The following is a 6515-nucleotide window of genomic DNA, read 5'->3' on the forward strand; positions in this document are numbered from 1 at the left end:
CTTACACGAAGAAAAATTCATTGTCACGGTTAATCGAAATTCTACGAAGAAAATTCTACAGATAGAATTCTTAGGTATTCCTTAGTCCGTTCTTTACCGACTCCTTCGCGAGCTACCTTACCACGGGGGTGGAGTCAACTTTCTTAGGGGCGGCGAGAAGAAAGAGGGTGAGTCTTCTTAAATGTCTTTGCTGCCTTACTCGCTCGAGGGCGACACTGGTATCTCGTTTTGAAAAAGAACGAGAGCGTCTTAGACCAATTCTTTCATCCGAGAAATCTTCGTTGACTGGCGAACTCATCCCGTAGAAATCAACCCTTTCTAACGTCTTCGTCTTAGCTGTTCTTCGTTTTAAATATCCAAATTTTTCTAAGTAATGCACAGTAATTTGAAAGAAAAGTGTAAGAGAGATTGAGGGAACCATCATTGTTTCCAAGGGTTCAGACGGATAATTATTTAAAAGCATTGTGTCGATGTTTACAAAGCAGTCTCCCTGCCATAGAAACTATCTAAAGGGTGAGCTCTTTATTAGGAAATATAAGGAGGACGTTTTTCCGTGAAATTTGCATCCCAAACGAGCAGGTAAAGTACACGAGATTTCACGAAGGGCGGCCACTCGAGAGTTTCCCTCGCTCAGCTTCAAAAGTGCTCCCAATTATTTTTCTCCTCCCGTCCTGATTTCTTCTCTCCCCCACCCAGGATTGATGTTCAATTTTTTATTTCCCATTGGCTATGCAAATACGAAAAGAAGATTTCCTCTGGTCTAAAGAGTCCGTATTCGACAGTGGGGGGAAATTAATTTCCCTCGTCATCTTCGATGCCACGCCACCCCTACTCTCCTTTGTAGTACAGATCGTTCGAGTTCCATAAATATAAGCTAGAACAGTTAATAATATTATCCTCCATTTTATCTTCTATCTCTAGAACTTAAAAATGACAGACCTATATCTATCAAAGGTGACTTCTGTAATCCACCAGAAGACTAAAGAACTATTCAAAAAAGTCTTCCTTATTTCTTGTCAAGATCCACTCTCTAAGATCATCAGACTAATTAATCTGCTCTCCGAACAAAAACGCTTCTAAAACCTCCATCACCCTCCATTCAAAAACTAAAGATCTCCAAACCAACATCCCCATCAATTCCGCGAAACCAACGAACAACCGAAACTTCGTAAAAGAAACGCTGCAAGAAACCACCGAGAAAAATCCCGAGAAACGCGATCCGGGAGCGTCGAAGCAAAGCTCGCGGTGCGGTCCCAAGAATAATCTCTCCCAGCGAGATCCATCGATTCCTCCGAAGGAACGGTCCGCAATCTTATTAATCTTCCGCGGCGCGGACAAAGCCGGCGTTCTCATCCCCTCGAACAAAGAAGCTGCAGAAAATGGTATCCGAGCGGTCCGGCCACTTGATCCCCTAGATTCTGGCAAACGGGCACCTCGGGCTGCCGGGGCAGCCGGGGCAAAGTTGCCGAAGAACATGGTCAAACCCGATGGCGAAATATGCGGAGCGGACCTAAAACAGTACAGAGAGAGATCTCAGAGTATCTTGGCCGGGTCTCTCGCCGGTAGCTAGGCAACCCACCCCCCACGGCACCACCTCCTTTCTCCTCACTTTTCCTCACTCTCCGGCCACCCGCCGCCCTCCCCCTGCCCCCGGCTTCCTCCTCGTCCTCCTACAGCCGCCCCTGAGCCATCCTTTCCTCCTCGAACAGGCTTTCTCCTCCGTCTCCTCCTCCGCCGCCACCGCTACCACCACCTCGACCACCGACCCTCTTTCAAAATCCCTCCTCCCACGGAACCTTCTCTCGCGCCCCCCTCCCCCCGTGCCTCACCCCGCGACAACCTCGTCACACTCACGCACACTTGGAGCCGCGCACAGGCACACGTACACCACCCGGCGGCCACCCCTTTCGCCTGTTCTCTCACCGCGGGTGCGCGGGATCCCCCAGCCGCTGCCGCAACGGCCACGCTGGGGTACCTCAGAACCCACCCCATGCCCGTTGCCCGCCAGCAGCTCTCGCGCCCACCTCTCCGAGGTGCCAAGACTCATGAGAACTCACCCAGAAAAATTCGAGTCGAACCGAGGACCGACGACAGCCCGCGCCGCGGACCCGCCTAGACCAACCGCCGCCCTACCCCCGTCGGCTAACCCTCCTACCCTTCCCCCAGGAATTCCTCTCGCCTTCGACGGATTCTACGACTCTTGCCACCGCGAGGACACCGCCGTCTGCGTTTCGGATGGCTGCGGCTGACTTCGGGGACACTCCCAGCGTCGAATCTTGCGGATTCTTGATCGCTGCTCGTGGGAAGATCAGGATTTAACGACTTTTCAGCTGGACCATGGGACGGCGGTGTTCTGAAGGGCACGGAAGGGCTTCCGTATGCTTTAGGGATTGGTATTATGGATTTTGAGCTTTTTGGTACGAGTAATGTCGAGGGATTGTGGGATGTTTATTTGGGGATTGATGGTAAGTAAGCAAAGTATTATCTCAAGCTGCTGTTGCAATTATAAGAATTCATATTACTAAAACCTTCGAACTCGAGACAGTGTTTAATGATAATTGAATTAGTTGTTCAGCAACCAATCGACGAGTCTAACCAGGAAAGTTCCTTGGTTAACGGTTTCCGGTCGACCAGCAGCATCCACGGTGAAACCGACACGGGAGCCGTGCGAGGTTCCCCGCGATGGCCCTGAAAATCTTAGCACGTTTCGCGGCACCATTTTGTTTTGCGGTCGGAATGCGCGTGGCGTGCGTGAACGAGGCGGTTCTGCGCATCGTCTTGCGGTTGGTTTGCGGTCCTGGGGGTGGCTAGGCCCGATCATTGGCCGCGGGGGTGGCCGGGGATGGTTTTTGGGGGTGTGGTGGCACCTTGCGGTTTGCGGGCTGATCTGCCATCAGCAGGGGGCGGCCCTCTTATCGACCTTCCATTGGCTCACCTCTCGGCCCCTGCGGGAAGTTCACCGACTACCGGCGTAGAAGAAGTCGGGACGAAGACGTCACCTGACTTTCACCCTTAAATCTCGAAGCACTCGGCTGGCCGAGGCGGACCGGCGAGAGGCTAGACCGACGGCCGTCGTCGTCGGCGTTTACGATTATAACTTCAGCGGCGACGCCGTTCGGCGACTAATTACGCCGGGCGCGTAATGAAATCCCGTCGGACAGTCGAAGGGGTCGGAATCTGGGGCGCGGTTCACACCGAGACGCGAACAATTATTAATTTTCATACGTCCCGCGGACGGGTTAATGAAATTGTTTGTTACGGGGATACTCGCCGGATAATCGCGCGCGAGGGAGACGCCGGGGCGTGGGGCGTCGGAGAATTTTTGATGACTTTAATCAAGGGAGCCGCAATTTATAATATCAGCCGCGTTTGCGGGGAACTTCAACCGGGTTCGCGGGATTTTTTATGTCGGTCTGTGGGTTCATTGTGCAGCGCTGGTGATTAACGAGGAACTGCCGGAAGAATGTTCGTTGTTCGATCGCGTTTGATTTGTTGTTTGGATCGGTAAATATTCGTATTGTGAATATTCGGTGCTTTAATTAATTCCGATGGAATAGATGGAATTGCACGGAGATGATTTGCTGGGATCGTCGCTGACGTTTGTGTTGAACGAGTCCGGCGACTCGGTTTTCAACGAGGGCTTGATGTTTATTGTAAATAGATATGGTAAAATATTTGTTGAAGTTTGCGGGAAGACGGGTACGGACGGACGGACGTGAGATTTTTTTAAAATCAACACCGCGCTGTATTATCCAGCGCGCGCGCGCCGCGGCACCGAAACAACCCTCGCCAGGGGGAAGCTACTCCGGACGTTTAATTACGCGTCCCTCCGTAAACCAGGCGAAGGTTCCCTTTCATTAAGGCAATAATTTTAATAATTTTTATCTTTCCGTATAATCTGCCTAATTAAAATTACGCTTTGATCGCGTCGCGCCTGGCTACCCTCCTTAAAGCCGCATCCCGACGGCATTTCGAGACGCGGCTGAATTTATGCCCGCGACTCCTGCTCCCCGTGAACCTCGGCATCCCCTGCTTCCAACGGCGTATCTATTTCGCTGCTCTATTTCAATATGTAAAACGCTTTAACTCCTGACTCTCGGATATGTAGATACGAACCACTCTATTCCGAATGATATTTTTCAGATTATCTCTTTCTTCTCTCGTCTCCTATCTGCCTTCCAATTTCCAAGTACTCAACATTTCAAGAAACATACAACATTACATCATTACAATGAAGAACAATCGAAAAGTTGCAAGAAAATAGTTCGAAAAGCATTCAATTTTCGCTAAAAAGAAACGCATGTAAAGAAACTGCAATTTTCAGCAGTCACACCTTCAATTCTCCATCTGTAATTATCTCTTTAATTCTTCATATTTAATCTCACTCCTCACAACACTCGAAGCTCCCGAAATTTCCAAATCTCACTGCCACGAGATACGCCACCCCTTCGAATTCATTTCGCGACGCTCGACAATCGTATCCGACAGTTTCACCGTGAACCTCCTTCGTTCCCTTGGACATCGATGTCGATATTCCATACGCGGACGGTGTAATTAATTATCCGGCGTCGGTTAATCGCGCGGCACGGGAAAAGGAAGACGCTTTCGGCGTCGGGTAACGCGCGGCAAAGGCCCTCCAATCCGTGAAATAGAATTCGCCGGAAGAATCCTCCGTTTGAAACTCCGTGGAAAGCGGCGGAAAAGAGCATCGCATCAGCCGGAGGGCCGGCGCGGCGGGAGGAAGGGGGGTGCGACGGGGGTGCGGATGTCTTTCGGAATGTTCGAGTTCCGCGTTATCGGCGCATTCGTCTAACGCTTCTCATTTTACCCAACACTTTTCAAAAGTTCCCGTTCCATCCCTTTCTTCGTCCCACGGTTCGTCCTCCCACCCTCCCTCCCCCCTCCGCCCCCTTTTCACCACGTCGTTGCTTCTCTCTCTAGACTCGTTTCCTCTCCTCGGCTCTTTTCGCAGCCGGTGCAAAGAGATCCAAAGGGCTGGGGTTGTTTCGTTGGCCCCGGCGAGACGAGCAAGAGATAGCGGAAGAATCGCGCGTCGGAGGGAGAGAGGGAGAGAGAGCGAGAGAGAGAGAAAGCGGGGGGAGGGGCGGTTCTTATTCAAATGTTGATGAAATTGACCAGACGCGCTTTGATCTGGCCTCTTCAAATATTCGCCGAAAGATTGAAGTGAACATCTGAGGAGAGCGAGAATTATCTTGGTCAGCGTCCGGGGAAAAAGCGGATGTCTGCACTTCACCACCCCCGTGTCCAAATATTCACGGTGATTATGGTTTCCGTTGACTCCGGCTTTTCTCGAGGTATCTTTCAAACGTGTGCTGCCGCTTTCGTCGGGATGTATCGGTGGAATTTTATTCTATGCATTTATCTTCGGTTATTCTAGTTTCTGTAGTTGCTTCTTTTATGTGTTTCCTGGATGTATTTTCGATTTTTATATAGACTTCGGTGTTTTCTTACTATCAAATTTTCTTTCTCTTTTGTAGTCTAAGAAGTATTAAACAAAGATTCCTCTAATCTACCTCAACGCTCAACTCACCTTCCTCGCTACAGATTTCTAAATAAATCTCTAACACTCTTCCTACAACGTTCAACGATAAACTACAAACTATCATTATCGTTCGACAAGGATTACAAACCTTTCATATTTATTCACGTGCTATTAACCCTTCGCACTCGACAGTTTTCCACTAGAAATCTGCAATATTTCCCAATGAGATGTAAACGATGTTCTTCAACACCAACAAACGAAAGACGTACGTAAATTAAGAATGATAACTATTTTATTTCAATATGTCGCATTTCGATACATTGTCCCAAGCACAGTGTTATACGATTATAATTTTGCTACATCAAATCTAGTGGTGACTAACAGTCACCTCTCGAGTGCAAAGGGTTAATTATCCCCAACTGCCAATCAACACGAAACCCCCTCCCAAGTCAATCCTCAATATTTAACTACTCAGAGACAAGTCAGCCTACCGATCCACATCGATCTCCATAATAAACCCCCCGGATCCCGCGAAACAACAGCGACGAGTCTCGGGGGTGAGAAAGAATCCTGGCCACCCCTGAGTGGCTCCGCGTCCCGAGCAGGATCAAAGCGGCAGCGAGCGGAATCAATTTTTAAGAAAGAAGATGTCGAGCGGATGTTGTCGAGCCTGTTCGCGCCGGGGGTTGACTGCGCACACCCCTCTAACTCACCCTTATCCTCGACCGTGCTTTTCTGCAGGCCATAGAGGCCGCCGCTGGTAGGGTCGTTTTGATTTATGGAAACCGGCCGGCAGATTTACGAATATCAAATTCACGTTTAAGAGGGTCGATGCCGGCGGCCGGGCGGGTGGCGGGCGACCCTCGACACCACCGTGTGTGTACATTACCGGCGCCGCGGGCCGAACGTTCGCGCATAATTCCCGAAGAAGCCGCGGCGTCTCCTCCTTTGCATGGAATTTCTGACAGCCGAGTCGTTTGACTGCCGCCCACGCTTACCCGGGCTCGCCGGC

Source organism: Nomia melanderi, chromosome 14, assembly GCF_051020985.1.
Source record: "Nomia melanderi isolate GNS246 chromosome 14, iyNomMela1, whole genome shotgun sequence".
Taxonomy (NCBI): domain Eukaryota; kingdom Metazoa; phylum Arthropoda; class Insecta; order Hymenoptera; family Halictidae; genus Nomia; species Nomia melanderi.